The sequence below is a fragment of the Panthera leo genome, chromosome A3, assembly GCF_018350215.1.
Source record: "Panthera leo isolate Ple1 chromosome A3, P.leo_Ple1_pat1.1, whole genome shotgun sequence".
Classification (NCBI taxonomy): domain Eukaryota; kingdom Metazoa; phylum Chordata; class Mammalia; order Carnivora; family Felidae; genus Panthera; species Panthera leo.
In genome coordinates, this window is record NC_056681.1 from 27,791,739 (window position 1) to 27,810,772 (window position 19,034).

At 49.8% G+C, this 19,034-nt stretch overlaps 1 protein-coding gene across 1 annotated transcript in view; it reads left to right on the top strand.

Moving 5' to 3' along the window:
• Nucleotides 1–19,034, top strand: part of FAM110A (family with sequence similarity 110 member A) — a 122,408-nt gene that overhangs the window by 19,930 nt on the left and 83,444 nt on the right. Inside the window, exon 2 of the mRNA XM_042931369.1 lies at nt 12,954–13,092. The gene's annotated coding sequence lies outside the window, so the exon portion shown is untranslated. The remainder of the gene's footprint in view (nt 1–12,953; nt 13,093–19,034) is intronic.

The window sequence follows — 19,034 nt, forward strand, 5'->3', positions numbered from 1 at the left end:
TCTCTTGGAGGTGACATTCAAGGGGCAGTGGATGGACACTGAAGAAGGAAACACTGATGTCAACAGTATCCTTTCAAATAGTTGCTCAGTGCTGTGAGGGACATAAAACTTGATGAGGTGATGAGTAAGGGTCTCCCGGAAGAGGGGACATCTGAGTGGAGACTTGAGTGATGAGATAGAGCTGGCTGTGGGCGGAGCCAAGGAGAGGGTGCTCCAGGCAGAGGCTCCACAAGTTCAAAGGCTCTGAGACAGGAGTGAGCTGGGGCCACGGAGGAGTGTGTTGATGGTTATTTGTGGTGGGTCCAAATTTTTGAGTTTGTGCTGGGCTCTGGGATCTCCGTCTTCTATGGGTGCTTAGTCCAGTGGGATGTGTAAGACAAGTGGGTGCCCATGAGCTCACCTCTGCCTGCTTGGTGGTTCCCCCGTTCTGATCTCCTACAAAGAGACAATGAAACTGAACCCAGAGAGCTTCCCAAGACATTGAACATTCATGATGGCTTAGGGACAGAGCTGGAACTGGGCTCTCTCTCGTCAGGTCTTCTCACTGGGCAGGATGGAGAGGTAATCCACCCCAGAAGTGACATAGTCAAGGTCCTGTAGAGCACTAGTAGGTTGAGTGTAAGATCCCAGGTCTCTGGGCACCTGGGTGGTTCAGTTGCCTGGCATTTTTCTAACTCTTGATCTTGGCTCAAGTCATGATCTCATGGTTCAGCTCATGAGTTCGAGCCCCTGTGTTGGCCTCTGCACTGACAGCACAGAGCCTTCCTGGAATTCTCTCTCTCTCCTCTCTCTCTCTCTGCTCCACCCCCCTCCCCCACCCTGCTCATGCTCACTCTTCTCAGAATAAATAAACTTAAAAAAAAAAAAAAAAGGAAAGAAGAAAAAAAAGAAGAAACCTTCAGCCCAGAAAGTGAGGTTCAAAAATACCTACAGTGTTAGGGGCGCCTGGGTGGCTCAGTCAGTGAAACATCCAACTTTGGCTCAGGTCACGATCTCACGGTTCATGGGTTGGAGCCCCGCATTGGGTTCTGTGCTGACAGCTCAGAGCCTGGAGCCTGCTTCAGATTCTGTGTCTCCCTCTCTCTCTGCCCTTCCCTTGCTCATGCTCTGTCTTCTCTCTCTCAAAAATAAATAAACATTAAGAAAAAAAAAAAAAACAACCCTACAGTGTGGGGAGGCCTTAAGCATGGAGGAAATACACAATGGCTGGCACAGTTTCATCACTAGGACACTGAGAAGGCCCTTCTGTCCCTTAAACCTCTCCTAACATTGGCTTCCTAGTTCCAGAAAGTCTGCTATGAGAAACTCATTTCTCCAAGTCACCATCAAATAAGTAAAGAGATTTAACCTTAGGGATGTCTGCTGCAGCATCTGAGACTGGAATAAAAGCCCGAAACTGGGGGAAACGGGGAGGGGGCTATGAAGAAGCCACCTGCTTGATGGAATGTTCTGTAGTCATTAAAAATCATCGTACAAGGGAAAAAGCTCACGGAATCCTGTTAAATGAAGGATCAGCATCCCGAAATCTCTCCTAGCATGTTCACAACTATGAACCAAAATAACAATAAACGTGGAAACTGAACGGATGATGGGTCTATGGGTTTGCCCCTCCCCCCTTCTTTCCCTGTTTTCTGAAAAAGACCATAAAATGTTTCAATTCAACAGGCATTGATCTTGGACACTTGGTAACTACTCCCTTACTTCTAAAGAGAAGAACTGATACATTTTGTAAAACATGTCAGGATATTCATTCTTCTGACTTTTGGGAACATAGCGCTGCTGGTGGCAACTTTCCCCAGCGACAATAATAATTATTGTTCTATCAACGGCAGCAGCACTGAGCAGCTCTGTGTGCCTGGCACTGTTCTAAACACTTACCCTCCACAGAAGCTGGCCTTGCCAGGGGCTTTAGTGAGAGGGATTCAGAGTCCGCCTGTTTTCGGTTCAAATCCGAGTTCCGCCATTTCCCAGCCACGTGGCTCTCTGTGCCTCCGTTTCCTCATCTGTAAAGTGGGGGCGTTAACAGGGCCTGCCTCACAAGGTTGCAGTCATGATTAAGTGACAATGTACCTGTGAAGTGTTTGGAGAAGTGCCTGGCACACAGTGACCTGCCTTGATAATTGTTGACCGATTTAACTTCCATGGCTTCCCTCATCTCAGCCTCACCATGACCTCGTGGCCGAAGACTCTGTTGTGCCTCATCTGTAGAACCCACGTGACATGATGAGTTCCAGACCACAAGGTTACTGTGTGCAGGAACCGGGGAGGGTCCCAGATCCGTGTGGCCCACAGCCTGCCTCCCCAGGAGCCTTGATACAACAGGTCTCGCTAGTGGGGGCTGCCGTCTCAGCCCTCTCTGCTCTATTCAGTCTGCCCTGGTATCCTCCAGATTTCAGCCTTGCTCTGCCCGTCCGGGAGGAGGCTGGCTACTGGTGTCTGGGTGTGGATCTCAGTGCTGTGTAACCCAGGTGGCCGGCAGAACTGCCCCGTGCCTCGCTCTGCACTTCTGTGGAGGGGACGAGGCATCATATTTGCAGGGTTCACCGCCTGTGGTTAGGAAGGAGCAGTGCCCCGGGAGTCAGGAGCTCAACTCTAGTCCCGGCTCTGCCCCCTTTGCTCCTCCTTCTGGGCTCCAGCTTTCTCGTCTGTCAAATGGGCATGGGAGAAGATGGTCCCTGAGCTGCTGTCCAGGGCCGATAATGGAATTCTGTATGAATTCCAAGGAGGAGAGTGGCCGCAAATGCATCCACTCCACGCTGATGGGGCTCTTTTTCTGGTAAGCTTCACTTACGCTGCCCTGTTTCTCCAGTGTGTTTTATCCAGGCCCTCCTCCTCTGGGCCAAAGGGAAGAAGATAGGAGAAGGATGAAGCTCTGTACCTCAAGGCTCACAGAGGCGACTTGCCTGAGGGCACACAGGGGGCTCTCTGGAATTTGCTAAGCCCCATGTTCTCTACTGGCCCACTTTGGTTTTCTGGGAAGCAGATGTGAAAACCAAGGCCAGAAATTTATGGGAGATAACACTGTGGGGGGGAAGGACGGGTGCCTTCAGCCAGGGTGCAGGTGTGGTACCTGTGAAGGGAGAGGTGGGACAAAGGAAGAGTGGGGAACAGGAGCCTCAGGCAGTGGTGCGGGTCCAACGAAGCATGACCAGCCCACAGGGCATTCCAGCACAGGGATTGCCCCATGCTGGACAGAACGGCCGGCCCTCGTTCCTCGCTGTGCCCTGTCATCAGAGGGGGCTGTACTGGGGGAGGAGTGCGGCCTCAGCTCAAACACTGTGGCAGATTGAGAGGGTGCTGCAGCTGGAGGCTCGGTGACTGCAGCCCAGACGAGGGCCCAGTGGCAGGCACCTTACCACGGCTGCGCGTGTTTTTCTTGATTCATTTAATAAACACTTACGGCTCTGGGCCATGTGCCAGGTACTGATCTGCACGCTTTCCAAACATTACCTTAGTTCCTCCTCACACTTGCCTTTTCAGGCCCGACGGTATTGTTCGCCCTATTTTCCGGAGGAGGAAACTGAGCCCGGAGGGGTTAAGTAACTTGTCCAAGGTCTCACAGCCAGTAGGCGGTGAGCCATGGGTCCAACCTGGACAGCCTGCCCCAGGGGTTGTGCTCTGACCACTTTGCCACACTGCCTCCTCTCCAGCGGCAAAGGGCCTGGCAGCCTTCCATTTGCATTCCTCATTGGCTCAGGAACTCAGAGCCTCAGCAGACTCCAGGAAGGCGCCACCTGGAGGGGTCAGGAGTGTGGCGGGGTCCTAGACCCTCTTGAAGCTTCTACCGTATTCCCTCAATGCCTCCCACCTCGAGGCCTTTGCAGTCCTGTTCCTGCTGCCTAGAGCACTCTTCCCTCCCTCCGTACTATTTACCCTTTCTCTTATCGCCACCCTCCTGCTTGACCCCAGGATCTAGCCCAGGACAGAGATGATATGTGGTGGGAGGAGTGTGTTTCAGAGTCTCAGATGATGACAATGCTAGCTGATATTTATTGAGCACTTATTATGTGCTGGGAGTCAAAAGCAACCCTTTGTGTGGTTTGACCATCAAAACAGCCTGCCAAGAGGCACCGGGGTGGCGCAGTTGGTTAAATGTCTGACTCTTGATCTTGGCTCAGGTCATGATCTCACAGTTCGTGAGTTCAAGCCCCATGTTGGGCTCTGTGCTGACAGTGTGGAGCCTGCTTGGGATTCTGTCTCTCCTTCTTTCTGCCCCTCTCCTGCTTGCACTCTCTCTCTCAATAAATAAATAAACTTTAGGAAAAAAAAAACCACCAAGCGGAGCCTACTGAGAGCCCCATTTTACAGATGAGGAAACCAAGGCTCAGAGAGGCAAGATGACGTGCTCAAGGAGGCCTAGCTAGGTGTCAGGATTCAAACCCGGCTGATCTGGCTGCAGAGCCCTGATTTTAAACCACAGAGTCCTCCTTCTAAGAGGGCCAAAGGTGCTAATGCTGGGGGAGGTAGGGGAGGGCCCTCCAAAGGAGTTCTCCTTCCTCCTCCCCCTGCCAGGGCTGAATGTGCCTCAAATGAGAGCCCAGATCTGTTCTATTTACTGCCACACCCCATGACCTACAGAGGGCTGGGCAAATAATGAGTGCTCAGTGCTATATCTCTTGAATGAAAGAATAAATTGTCGAGTGAAAAAACCTCCTTGTGACCCCATTCACCTTAGTCCTCTTTGGCCTGGGTTTGGGTTGATTTGTCAGCTCTCAAGATTTGCTTCTGCCTCTGGGGACGATTGAGTCCCTATCCTGACCATCATAGACCTTGACATTCCGCCATTAAAGTGTCTTGCCTTCAAAGTTGGAGATGTTCTTGAATATGCTAACTCTGTGCCTGACAAGGTCACACCTTAATTAGCTCCCTGAAACCTCTAGAAAGGCCTGGTTGCCTGAATCAGAGCACCAGGCTCCCTGCAAGGTCAGGGGACTTGAGACAAACCCCCAGCACGCATTGGGGGGGGGGGGGAGGGGCGTGGAGTGGCTAATAGACTCTTACACCAGAGCCCCCCATTCAAGCAAGTGAGATGGCTCAGAGTTTGGGCCTGGGTCACCCCGGGCCAAGTTTAAATCCCAGCTTCGTTTCTTCAAGCTGCGTTACTTTGGGCAAGTCACTTTGCCTCTCTGTGCCTCTATTTCACCTGTGTAAACGGAGGCCAACGATGGCACCTATTAAATAGGGTTGTATGAGGCCTGGAGCATGGCTGGGAGCTCTACTTGAATAGCCTTTGGGATATCAGCATGATCCCCTCAGCACCCCCCCCCCCCCCCCCCCATTTAACAGCTGGGAAAACTGAGGCATGGGACGGGAAGTTCTGGAACTTCTAGGCTCCTGCCTGCCAGATCAAGGCTGCCTCCCTCTCTTCCCCAGCAGCCGATCCCACAACCATCCTGGGCAGATGCTGAGGTTGCTGTTGGAGCTGCTGAGTTGGCATTTCCAGGCTTCCAGGGCTCCTGGCATAGAGGAATCGACCACTGTCAGCACCCCCCAGTTTTGCCTTCCTGCTCTCTGCCTCTGCTCATACACCAGCTGGGACCCATCAGCTTCTGGAGAAAGCCAGGAGGTGGCCCAGGTGTACAGAGGCAAGGGACTTGCAATATTGACCCATGCCTGACCCCAGACTTAATGGGGGGGGGGGACAGCCTCCCAAGGCGTCAGAACACCCATGTGCCCCCAGTGCACACCTTCCCAGCCTCTCCTCCGTCTCACCCAGCGGAGGAAGGGCTGTGAAGCAGAGGGGTTAAAAGCATGGGATGGCCTAGGTTCAAACCCTGCCTCCACTGCGTACTAGCAAGTTATCTACCTTGACCCTACCTGCCTTCTCTGTACCTCAGTTTCTTCAGCTGCCAAATGGGGATATTGATACTACTGGGACTTACCTCACAGAGCAGGTGGGAGATGAATGAGGTGTTTAGGATGCCTGTTTGCACACAGTTGGTGCTGGTAATGTTAGCCATTGTTAATTCCAAGTCCACTGTCTGCCAGTTGACCTCTAGGACGTTTCAGCCCCCAGGAGCATCTCCTCTCTGACTCCCGTGGCTCTAACCGTCAAGGTCCCGCAGGGAAATCCTGCCGGCCTGGTACACAGTAGGGGCCTGCTTAAAAGGCCTGCTTGGCTGTGATACTGCGTGAACTTATGGAACCCTCACAACCACTTTTGGAGGGACTCCGTTTGTTTATACACATTTTATAAAGGAGGACACTGGGCACAGAGAGGTTAAGAAATTGCCCAACGGCGCACAGCTACTAAGTCTGCCGAGGTTTACTGAGCGCCTACTGTGTGCCCGGCACTGTACGAAGGGCTGGGGACATAGCAGTGAACAAGACAGACCCGCTTTCATGCCGCTCACACCCCACTGGGCCGACAGAGAATAGACAAGTGGCAGCTTCCTGCCTACAAAATGCTGAGAAGGTAAGTGACCTGGGGCAAAGATAAGTGGGGCGAGGGCTGTTTAAGGTGGGGTGGCCAAGGAAGACCTCTCTGAGGAGCCGACTTTCATGTAGGGTCCAGAACGCAGGTGGTGCTTGCTTGGGCCACAGGGCATCTGTCTAGCATTGCTGTGACAGCTTCGGTCTGGAATCCTACAGATCCCAGGACCGGTGGCATCTACAGCTCAGTGGCCTAGTTCAGCTTCAAAGCGGGTAATGACTTGCTCCTATTCCACCTCTGTGGAACAGTTAAAAGGATGGGGTAAGGGACTTAGCTCCTGCAAGCACCACTATTCTCATCTGTGAAATGGGTATCTCTCTCCAGAGAGCTGAGATGATTAACGCACGTAATCCAGAGAAAGTCCTGAGCACAGAGCTGGGCACAGCAGAAGCACCTGATCCTTGGGGGGCTGGAGTGGACAGGTGACCTTCCTTGTAGCCACCCAGCACCTTCCATCACCCTTGACTCATGAGTCCCCTCTTTTCACTAGAGGAGTCCCTACTGGACGTCCCTGCTTCCTCTGCAGCCACAGCAGTCACGTGTCCCAGGCTAGCCGCTTGCCATTCTGGCTGGAGTGTGGCAGCCTTTACATTGAGTGTCCGAAAGCAGCAGGGACAAAGGTCTGAGTGTCAACATCTGGGATTGGAGTCAGCAGTGTGAGCTCTGGCCTCAGGGCCTCCCCGGTGTCAGCAGTGACATCTCCCTAGGACTAGGGATTCTGCCCGGTCTGGGGCTTTTTTTTTTTTTTTTTTTTTTTTTTTTGTTCCCTCCTTGACATGAAGCCTTCAGTCCTGGTTTCTGACCGTCTTGGAGATTCTTCAAGCATGTTTGCTGCCATGGATCCTGGATGATTCAGCAGCCCCTCGATTGTCTGAAAAAACTAATGTTTTTCTCAGGTTGGGTGGAATCCTACAGACTCTATCCTTCCGGCCCAGGGTGGCCCCAAGGGCATATGCAGGCACTCAGTTCCTGGCGCTGTCCTCACTCTAAAGGCAGGGGTCTTGGGTTGTTCACATTTGTGTCCCCGGCTCCACAGCGTGGCTCAGCAAAAAGTCTCAGTACACGTTCATGACATGAACAAATATGTCCACGACGTGACCCAGCCCGGACTGTCCATCCCTGTCATGAGCTCAGATCAAGCCCCCTCCCTGTGTTGTTGCTAAATGTCCTGTTACCTCCCCCTTCCCTCTCCATCTTCTAATGTTTATTTATTTTTGAGAGAGAGAGAGAGACAGAGCGCAAGCAGGGTGAGGGGCAGAGAATCGGAAGGAGGCTCCAGGCTCTGAGCTGTCAGCACAGAGCCCGCTGCGGGGCTCGAACTCACGAACTGTGAGATCATGACCCGAGAGCTGAAGTCGGACGCTTCACCGACTGAGCCACCCAGGGGCCCCTTCCCCCCCTCCCCCATCTCCTGCTCACAAGAGCACCACACCTTCCCTGCCCCCCAGGAGTGACCAATTGATTGCAGCTCAAGAGCCCACTTTGATTGGTTGGTAGCAGTTGCTTGGAGCCTGGGGTTGCAGGAGATTCTGGGACTGAGCTTGGGTTTAGTGGAAAAGACTGCTAAAATTGATTAAGGATGTCTGCCAAGATACGGGAAGGGAAGTGCTAGCATGCTCCTGATGCACTTGTCACTTGCTGTCAAAGGCACTCCACAGAAAGAGTTCAGGTCCGTCATTGACTTGGAGAGGAAAAGTATTATGCCTTTAATTCCACTAGCCTTTATCGGAAATTTCTTAATCCTTCAGTGATGAATGCAGGCAACAGACCACAGTGGTATTGGTGGGACCAGTGACTTTGTCACTAATAGAAACCATACATATTTTCTTATCACCTTACAGCTGTTCCAGATATCTTGAAATATCATTTACACTCATCAGGACTGGGAAATTACAATGGTGATTTTCTAGACCCTGCATTATAATGCATAGTAAATAAATACATATATTACTATAATGCAGACTTGTTTTTAATATTTTGGTAACTCTTTGAGTGTAATTGGTTTCTTTTGTAATACTACGCATTTTATTTTCTTAATTAATTTATTTTATTAATTCGAAGACATAATTCTGCGAAAGGGTCCATAGGATTTACCAGATATCAAAGGATTCCATGAACTCTGGCCTCTCAGGTTTTGGGAACTCCCTCCCAGCTACCTTTCCAAGTTCCCTTCCTTATCCTGGATCCGGGAAGGAAGCAGGAGGGTGAGGTGAAGTCCTCCAGGCAAGAGAAGCCTACCACACAGCCAGCTCCTGTGCCAGCCTCCCTGGGGTAATGTGGGAGGTGGTGAATCAGCAGAAGCCTTTAAGTTGATGGAGAAAAGGTTGTGCAGGCTACTTCTGGGCCAAGGCTGGACTATCTCATGCCAGAGGCGAGAAGCTGGTGTTTCCCAAGGTGATACGAGGGAAGGAGTCTGAGCCTGACCTCATAAAAGAAGGAAATTTCAGCCCCAGAGAGGTCCTGGGGCCATGCATCCCGGTTCATCCATCATCCTCATGAGCTCAGATGCCCTGGACAGGGGGGAGCCTGTGGCATATTGGAGTGAGAAGCCCATGGCACAGGAACAAGGGGCCCAAACCCCTTCATCCAGCACATGGAACTTACCCTTCGTCACCTCATTCATTCACTTATTCATTCATTCTCTTACTCGCTTTTACTTAGTGCCTAGTAAATGGGCCAGTCATGTGCCAGGACCTGGGCCGGGCACTGGACAAAGAGATGGAGAAGACTCAGTCTTTTCTTCTTCTTCTTCTTTTTTTTTTAAACATTTTTTATTTTATTTTTGAGACAGAGAGAGACAGAGCATGAACGGGGGAGGGTCAGAGAGAGAGGGAGACACAGAATCTGAAACAGGCTCCAGGCTCTGAGCCGTCAGCACAGAGCCCGATGCGGGTCTTGAACTCACGGACCGTGAGATCGTGACTTGAGCTGAAGTCGGCTGCTTAACCGACTGAGCCACCCAGGTGCCCCTCAGTCCTTTCTTCAAAGGACACAAGCGAAAAGGCAGTGACAATATAATGGCTTGATGCTTTGACTGAAGAAAGTCCATGATGTCCCTGACCCGGCCTAGAGGGGTCAAGGAAGGCTCTCCAGAGGCAGTGACCTTTCAAGTGAGTAGGAATTAAGCAGGCCCTTGGGTGATGAGGAAGAGTGTTCAGGAAGCAGGAGTGGTGGCACATGCAAAGGAGCTGGGGGAGAAAGAGGACAAGCTGGGGACTTGGTGGGTCCCCACTGCCAGGGGTAGGTGCACGGCTGGAGGGGTCACGTAGGAAGCCTGGAAGACGCGCCTGGACAGTTTCCGGGCTGTGATGAGGAAGGGGTGAGGGCCCCTGCTGTCTCATTTGTCAGAGGCACTGAGCTATGACTTCAGTGGCCTGGGGAAGTTCAAGGTCGCCCGTCTGGGGTGGGGGAGGTGGAGACCATCTCACCAGGGCCGGGAAAGGCCAACTGGGAAGCTGGGGCCACTGCCTGCCCCTCACGGCAGCAGCCACGAAGTCCTTCTGCTCTGAAGGCCTGAGTGGGCCCTGTTCCTTTATTTATGGGCTGTGTGAGCAATTTGCTCCTTGCTGGCCGGCTGGCTGGGTGTGTGATGCGGGGATTACTCACGCCCCAGTTGTGGTCCGGCCTCTGCAGGCTGCGGGGTAATGAGTGAGGTAATTAAGTGTAAAAGACAGGAGCGAGCAGGGGAGGGCTGAGGGGGGGCGAGCAGTCACTGGCTCTTTTCAGGAGCAGGGGAGTGAGATAATGTAGGATAATAGCCCAGCCAGGCCCTGCCCAGGCAGCCCGGCCTGTGCCGAGAGGTGCCCCCCAAACGGCCAAGACAATTCATCCTTTTCAGGGAAAATGGGGGGGCTTAGGCAAGGCCTGGCTCCCGGGGACAGCTGTATGGAAATGACAGCTCTTCTCCTTGGTCCTGTCCCGCGTTGGCCAAGGGCAGGCAGCAGACGCCTTTGGCTGGGGGTGAAGCTGAGAAGAAGTAGCTAGGTCCAGGGAAGCGTGTGAGGCAAGATGAGGGGTCCAGGTGGGGCTGGAGGACTGAGCTAAGTGTGTGTGTGGGGGGGGGAGAAGAGATGTGTTGGGAGCAGTGGGTGAGATTGTTAGTGGCTCCAGAGTCTGGCTCGCTGGGTGGGAACTGTGGCTTGGCTGTTGACTAGCTGTGTGACGTCAGCTCAGCTGTGCTCCCTCTCTGGGCCTCAGCGCTCTCATCTGTAAAGTGGGGCTGTCAAAACTGTGCCTTCCTCACGGGGAAGTGTGGAGGATCGGTACCACGATGCACAGCACCGGGCACACAGTGAGGGCTCCCTACACTCCAGAGACGGTCAACTGCAGAGCCTGAGGGCATCGGTCATTCATTCATTTATCGAACACATTGTTTGTTGCACGCCTACCATAGTCTAGCAGTTCCACGTGCTGGGAAAATAGCAGTCACTAGAACAGAGTCCCTTTCCTCTTCCAAGAGGGGAGACAGACTTTATTTATTTATTTTTTTCTTGGGATGAGAACTTGTAAGGTTTATTCTCTTAGCAAATTTCAAATATACAATACAGTGCCATTAACTGTGGTCACCATGCTGTACATTACATCCCTAAAACTTATTTATCTGATAACTGGAAATTTGTATCATTGACCCCTTCACTGCCTCCCACCCCCTTCCTTATGAATCTGTTCTCTGTATCTGAGTTTGGGTTTTTTTAGATTCGACATATAAGTGAAATCCTAGAGTATTTATCTTTCCCGAGACAGACTTTAATCGTTAAACACCAACATGTCAGATCACATCAGTGACCCCGCTTCTAAAAATTTATTTAATGGATGTGTCTGGACACATGCAACGTGAATACATTCCGGTTTCTTTATAGTGGTCTTGTTGGGCCTAACAAAACCTTAGATGCCATCTAAATGTCGATTATTGGTGAACTGATTAAATAGAGTAGCCAAAGGAATGCTACCCGGCCACAAAAGGATGAGACCACTTTTTATGCACGAATACGGAAAGATCTCCAAGAACTATTGACAGATAAAAGGAGTATGAGGAATATTTTGTGGAGAAGAGAGGAAATAAAAAACATCTTTATATTAGCTTGTGTATGTAACAAACCAATAATGCTTGTTACCTATGGGGAGGAGTTAGATTGGAATGAGCAACGGGGTAGACAGGGAGACTTTTCATTGTATACTTTCCTATCGTTTTTCTTTTGTACCAAGTGAATGTATTACTAGGTCAAAACAAATTCGGCTTCCTCTTTCCTCCTCCTTCCTTCTGTTTCCCGATATTTGTTGGAGGTGAACGGTAGGGTAGGGGGCCAAGCAGGGGAGCCGTGAGTGAGGCCGGGGCTCTATGGGACGGGGTGGGGGGTGTTGAACAAATGAATATATTGAGGAAAATGAGAGCTAGGTTTCTCACTGTCGGAGAAGGGAATTATAAATGCGGTGACAGCAAAGGCTAGAGTGACCTCTGTGGTGCTGGAATGGAGTTGGAGCCATCAGGGTAAACTCCTGGCTCTGAAAAACAGAGGCAGAGAAGCAGAGATGCCTGTGTGCCCACGTGTGGGTGAGATGCATACATGTAATACGTGTGTTTCCCAGCTCTGTCCACAAAGACAGCCCAAGAGCACTCATATCCACATAGCAATGAGTACTCCTAGCACCCCGATCTTGGTGTCTTTTTAAAAACATTCTTTTTTAATGTTTATTCATTTTTGAGAGAGAGAGAGAGACAGAACACAAGTGGGGGAGGGCAGAGAGAGAGAGGGAGACACAGAATCCTAAGCAGGAGCCAGGCTCCGAGCTGTCAGCACAGAGCCCGACGCGGGGCTTGAACCCACAAACTGTGAGATCATGACCTGAGCCGAAGTTGAATGCTTAACTGACTGAGCCACCCAGGTGCCCCCAGATCTTGGTGTCTTAACATAGTATCCTCCACTGTACGAAACCAGGGCTCCTTGGGGAGAAGTCTGATTTGAGGGCTGGGGCCTGGAAAGTACATAGTGAGCCTGAAACATCTAGAACTGCTCAAGTAATACTAGGAACATGTCAAAAGAGCGTAGGAGCTACTGGCCAAATCTGGGACAATTTGAGAATCAAAATAATGACCATAATAGATTATAATCCATTGAGTAAAAATAGTGAATCCACACTGATATCATATGCATACATACATACACACACACACACACACACACACACACACACACACACACGCATGAAGGAGGAGAAAGCTCTTTCTCAGAGTAGAATGTGTAATAACAAATGTAGAAGGAAGGATGGAAATATTATGGTAATAACCGACTCTGGCAGAATCATTGCTGGGTGCTAAGATAAAAACTACTCTGTGAAAATTTGTTGGGGACAGAGCATATACATAGTCTTAAAATACCCCCCCCCCCAAGATAACCCATTAATTACAAAGAGGAGGAGGGTACCTTGACGGTGAGAAACAGGGCAGGTAGGACCCTAATCAAGCGATCGAAGGTAGCAGGTGGCATCACCTGTTACAGGACAAACTGTCGTGTGCTTTCAGGCGACCTGCACAGAGAAGAGCACCGCGTCACTTCTGCGATGTTCCTGCCAAAGACGCAAAACCTAAATCTGATCAGAAGGAGTGACTGGACGAACTCCAACTGAGGAAACTTCTACGAAATAACTGGCCTGTAATCTTGGTAAGTGTCAAGATAATGAAAGGGATGGAAAAACTGAGGGACTGTTCCGGATGAAAGGAGATAAAAGAGGTAAGACAACTGAATACAGTGAGTATTTCTGGATGAATCTTTTTGTTTATCATCAAAGATGCTATGCTTGGAGGGGCTCTTGGGTGGCTTGGTCAATTAAGCGTCTGACTTCGGCTCAGGTCATGATCTCACAGTCCGTGAGTTCAAGCCCTGCGTCGGGCTCTGTGCTGACAGCTCAGAGCCTGGAGCCTGTTTCGGATTCTGTGTCTCCCTCTCTCTCTGCTCCTCCCCTGTTCATGCTCTGTCTCTCTCTGTCTCAAAAATAAATAAACGTTAAAAAAAAATTAAAAAAAAAAAAAAGATGCTATGCTTGGGGTGCCTGGGTGGCTCAGTCGGTTAAGCGTCTGACTTCAGCTCAGGTCATGACCTCACGGTTTGTGCGTTTGAGCCCTGCGTTAGGCTCTGTGCTGACGGTGCAGAGCCTGCTTGGGATTCTCTGTCTCTCCCTCTCTTTCTGCCCCTCCTCTGTTCTGTCTCTCTATCTCAAAATAAATAAAACTTCAAAAAAAAATGTTATTTTGGGGAGAGTTGATAGCACTTGGCTGGGATCTGAACATTTGACAGTGGTAACGTGTCAGCAGCGAATTCCTGATTTTTCCAATTTTGCTGTGCTCATGCAGGAGAATTTCCTTGTTTCTAGGAACTACAGACTAAAGTATTTGGGGGCCATGGGGAATCAGGTCATCAACTTACTCTCAAATGGCTCAGAAAAAATCTCTCTATACAAAGAGAATGATAAAGCAAACGTGTTTAAATGTCAACATTTGGGGGTTCTGGGCGAGGGATATGTAAGAATTCTTTGTGCAATGTTTGTAACTGTTCTGTAAGTTTTAAATTATTTCAAAGTAAAAAGCTAAAAAAAAAAGTTATTCAGATGACGCTGAAACCATATAATGTCAGGGAGTGGTAAGAGATAGACTCAAAAATAAAGTGGGAGGGGGAATAGGAAATAAAAGGACAGTGCTCCTCTAAATGATGTGGTCAGGCCGGCCTCTCTGGGAGAGGATGTTTGAACAAAGACCTGGGTAAAGGGAGGGAGTGAGCCCTGTGAATATCTGTGGGGAGAGCCTTCCAGGCTGAGGGATCCAGCACACGAAAGGCCAGAGTGGAGCCAGCCGGGCATGTGTATTAATTTCTATTATCGTGTAACGAATTTCCATTAACTTAGTGGCTTAAAACAGTACCCATTTAGCTCACGGTTCTGTAAGTCACAAGTCTGACCACCCGTGCCGTATATCATAACCTAATCACGGGAGTAAATGCCAGCACGCGCCCAGTCCAGGGCATTATGCTGGGCATGTTCACCTATGGGGGGTTGCAGGGAGGGCTGGGAATGTTGGGGGACATCTTGGAATTCTGCCCACACAGAGCAGGGTCGGAAGAATAAGGGATCAGTGTGGCTGGAGAAGTAAGCAAGGGGGTGAGGGGCAGGCGAAAGCAAGTGTCTGAGGTGGAGATGGGAAACTGAGGTCCCGAAAGTGACCTTGTGCATTTTGGCTCCTGAGGAAGGGGAGGGTCATGCCTATTCCCCTTGGACTCACTTGAACTGAAGAGCAACCTCGGGGTGGGACCCAATAGATGATTTAAGTCAAAGGAGTTCGTACCTACCGGTGGCCCTTGGGGAGCTGGTGGGCCGCCGGGCATGGGTGATGAACGGATCTACTCCATGCATTTGGCCCAGCAGGCACAGTGCAGGAAAGCCACAGGCTCTTCAAGGGTCCGTGGAAAAGTCTGAAACCGAGAAAAGTTGGCTGGAAAATGTTTTCAAAAAGAAAACAACAACACCTTCTCTGAAGTTGAGAACAATGCACATTAATCGTCTGGGAGTGACGTCATGTCACCTGGTGATCAGCAACTAATTCAACTCTCATAATAGTTCTGTGTGTGTCACATTTCACGTGACTGCAGCTCGTGTCCAGTTTTTACTCCGTTTTCCATAGTAGCACGTGCAAGGTACAAAATAAAAATGCACAAAAAAGGGGGGGCGCCTGGGTGGCTCAGCCAGTTAGGCGGCCGACTTCAGCTCGGGTCATGATCTCACGTTCCGTGAGTTCGAGCCCCGCGTCGGGCTCTGTGCTGACAGCTCAGAGCCTGGAGCCTGTTTCGGATTCTGTGTCTCCCTCTCTCTGACCCTCCCCCACTCATGCTCTGTCTCTCTCTGTCTCAAAAATAAATAAACGTTAAAAAAGAAAATTTAAAAAAAAAATTTAAAAAAATGCACAAAAGGGGACGCAGTGAGGCCTGGCCCCACCCCCGCCCCCAGCCACCCCTCCCCCTTCCCCAAGGCCAATCTCCTGTCCTCAGAAGCGTTTTGCCACATACAAGTGATCATGTGTTGATGTACACCTGAATCCCCCCCTTTCACGATGGTAGCTGATCTGCCTGCTTTTTTCCCCTTTGCGATTTGTCTTGGATGCTTCCGATTGGCCCAGATGGAGCTGCCCCTCCTTTTGCACTGCAGAGAGGAGTCTATTATTTGCATGAACTGTCACCCTGCCACTTTTCCTGACACCCTCCGGGCGCTCTTGGCCTCTCCCTGGTCCCCAGGACAGTCACGGCTGTCTCCCTGCTTCCACTCAGGTGATGAGCAGGGGGTCTGGCTTGCCCAGTGACTGGCCAACAGGGCTGGGTCCCACCACGTGAAGTGTGGGAGAGTTAAAGCCCCAGCCCCTAGGGCAAACATTGCCCACCGCTGTCCAGAGGAAGTCAGAAGACCCGGGTGGAAGGAAGAAGAATTTCTGAGGTGCCCGAGGGCAGGGAGCGGAAGGAGGGGCTCAGTCCTGCCAGTTTGAACGCTGTCGCTCACATCTCCTGTGCACACATACAAGCTTCTCTGGAATGTCCCCAGGGATGGGATTGCAGGGTGGTAGAGTAAGTGCAAAATAACGCCAAGTTGTTCTTCAAAGTGGTTGTACAAACTGACCCCCCCCATCACCAGTGTCCCGGAATCCTCCTTGTGCCACCCGAGGGATCAAACTGGGGATTTTTCCAGCTTTGGAAGTTTTGCCGATCTAGTAGACATAAAACGAACTTTTAATTTGGATTTTGCTAATTACCAAGAGGTTGAGCATCTTTTTGTATGTTTATTGGCTGTTCATGTTTTCTGTTCTTTATGTCTGTTCAAATCTGGAGTCTGTTCTCCTTGATTGTCTTACTGACTTGTAGGCGCTCTGTATATATTTCGAGCCCGATCTTTGTCAGTCAGACCATTACAAACTTTTCCCAGCTTGTGACTTACCATTTTCACTTTTTTTACTGTGACTTTTGAACAGAGTATTAATTCTAATGGAGATTAATTTATTAATATTTGCCTTTATGGGGCACCTGGGTGGCTCAGTCGGTTAAACGTCACACTGATTTCAGCTCAGGTCATGATCTCATGGTTTGTGAGGCTCTGCGCTGCTTGGGATTCTCTCTCTCGCCCTCTCTCGGCCCCTCCTGTGCTCCCGTGTGAATGCTCTCGCTCTTTCTCTCTCGAAATAAACAAATAAATATTAAGAAAAGATTTGCCTTGGGGTGCCTGGGTGGCTCAGTCGGTTAAGCGTCCGACTTCGGCTCAGGTCATGATCTCGCAGTCCGTGGGTTCAAGTCCCGCATCGGGCTCTGTGCTGACAGCTCAGAGCCTGGAGCCTGTTTCCGATTCTGTGTCTCCCTCTTTCTCTGACCCTCCCCTGTTCATGCTCTCTCTCTGTCTCAAAAATAAATGTTAAAAAAAAAATAAAAGAAAGAAAAGATTTGCCTTTATGGTCTGGACTTTTTGTTTCCCGTTTACGAAATCCTCTCTAACCCAAATCCATCCCAATCTTTCTACAATGCATATGTATGTATATTTTAAAAGGGACATCTTGTACATTCTCTTTTGTAGCTACTTTTCTACTTAATAATATACATGAACATTTTCCGTGTCTAAATATTTTACAGCCTCATCGGTAAATGGTTGCATCATTGCCCATCATGTGGACTATCGTATCTATTTACTGAATCTCCTATTGATGAACATTCAGGGGTTTTTTTTTGCAACTTTTCTCTCTTATCAACAGTGCTGCCAAGAACATCGTGCAGCTGTTGTGGTTTTCCACGTTCATGACGATTTCTTCCGGATAAAATCCTAGGACAGAAATTGCCCATCCAATCAAAGGATACATTTTACCAAATTTGCCAGAGGTCTCCCTTCCGAGTCCTTTCCCGGAAACAATAAGCCATTGTGTTAAATTGCCCTTCTCCAAAGTGAAGAATCAGCAAAATAGACGGATGGCACTGGGTAGGGGGTCCTGGAGACTGTGTGTTTGAGCGGGAGTGGTTAGTGGGCATGTTCAGTTGCAATGGTGTGCATGGAGATCGTCACCCTGGCAAACACAGACTTGACTCCCTCTCTCCCTTCCCACACCTCCACAGGGGAGACACCTTTATTAGGGGGTACTGAAAGAAGAGAGCCAAGAAATGCCCAGGGAGGCCAGCTTGGGTGATGATTCCCTGACAATTAATTGTATTTGGAAGGGCGGAAGTTGCTACCTCAAGTAGACCTTTGTGCATTGAAGGCCGGAAATGCTCTCACTTAAGGCTGTTGCCACTGGGGCTGAGCATGTATGGTTCTCAGGAAAGGTCTGGCCTGGTGACCAAAGGAATAATTAAAAAAAAAAAAAGTGCCCCAGAGAACTCTCAGCTCGAGAGCGTGAAAACTTTGGATCAGATCTCCCATCTGGCTGGAGGTATCAGACTTTTAATACTTAAGCGTTTATTTTAGCGATTATCAACATATATCCTCTTCTTACAATCACCAATGCATTTATTTATTTATTTATTTATTTATTTATTTATTTATTTATGTAGAGCCAACAGGGGGCTTGAACTTATGACCCTGCGATCAAGACCTGACGTGAGATCAAGAGTCAGATGCTTGGGGCGCCTGGGTGGCTCAGTCGGTTGAGCGTCCGACTTCAGCTCAGGTCACCATCTCACGGACCGTGAGTTCGAGCCCCGCGTCGGGCTCTGGGCTGATGGCTCAGAGCCTGGAGCCTGCTTCCAGTTCTGTGTCTCCCTCTCTCTCTGCCCCTCCCCCGTTCATGCTCTGTCTCTCTCTGTCTCAAAAATAAATAAACGTTAAAAAAAAAATTAAAAAAAAAAAAAAAGAGTCAGATGCTTAACCAACTAAGCCAGGTGCCCTATATCAGGATGCTAATTTTTATTAATGGCAGGGCTCCATAGTTTCTCATTAGCATGAACTGGCTTTATTTACTTGTTTATTTTATTTATTTATTTTTTTAACGTTTTTATTTATTTTTGACACAGAGAGAGACAGAGCATGAACGGGGGAGGGTCAGAGAGAGGGAGACACAATCGGAAACAGGCTCCAGGCTCTGAGCTGTCAGCACAGAGCCCGACGCGGGGCTCGAACCCACGGACCGCGAGATCATGACCTGAGCCGAAGTCGGACGCTCAACCCACTGAGCCACCCAGGCGCCCCGTATTGAAATCATATTTAGGGACTAAAAAGTGTGTTTCCCTCTCGACGTCATTCGACACTCAGAGCGACTTGGTGACGTTTCTGGCAATGACACATCACTTGACAGAGGGAAATTGAGAACGAGAAGCAGCCATTTGCCTGTGGTCATGGGGTGAGTAAATGGGGGAGGATGGCTTGGCCCCTGACATAAGAGTGTGTCGGGATTTGGACCTCTGGGACCAGGACACCCACAGCTCTTTCATGATAATGATAACAACAGCCATTAGCATTTATTGAGTGCTTACTGGGTGCCAGCTCTCTGCTAAGCACCTTTGGCTGTCTTGATGAACGCCTTACACTAACCGTGTCAGGGGATCCGTCGTTACTCCCCAGAAAGCGTTGAGGAAGGAGCTACTGATTCACGGCACCT